The sequence below is a fragment of the Ipomoea triloba genome, chromosome 8 (genome assembly GCF_003576645.1).
Source record: "Ipomoea triloba cultivar NCNSP0323 chromosome 8, ASM357664v1".
Classification (NCBI taxonomy): domain Eukaryota; kingdom Viridiplantae; phylum Streptophyta; class Magnoliopsida; order Solanales; family Convolvulaceae; genus Ipomoea; species Ipomoea triloba.
Genome location: NC_044923.1, coordinates 11,861,190 through 11,861,559, shown reverse-complemented (window position 1 = coordinate 11,861,559; position 370 = coordinate 11,861,190).

Here is a 370-nt window from a genome sequence, read left to right as displayed (position 1 = left end):
TTTATTGAGAAAAATTGGTGAGGTATTTTGATCCCATTTTTTTTACACATGTAGTTCTATAAGTGTAGAACCCGCATATAAAATTTCATAATGATCGGAGTAGTATAAGTACGGTTTTCGAATTTTTTTCCAAAACTGGTCCAGAGAGAAAAATATTCTGGACAGCACACTGCCAAGGGCAAAAATGTAATTTTCTGTGTTTATTCGTGGATCAAAATGACCAAAACGTTTTATGGACATCAAGTACTATAAGTTGGGGTTCTACCATAAAAATTTCAAGTGAAAAAGAGTTCGGGAATTATTTTTACCGGCTCAATCTTTCGGACTGCGCCAACTGAAATTTCTGGCAGATTTGACGCGGACTCGTTTT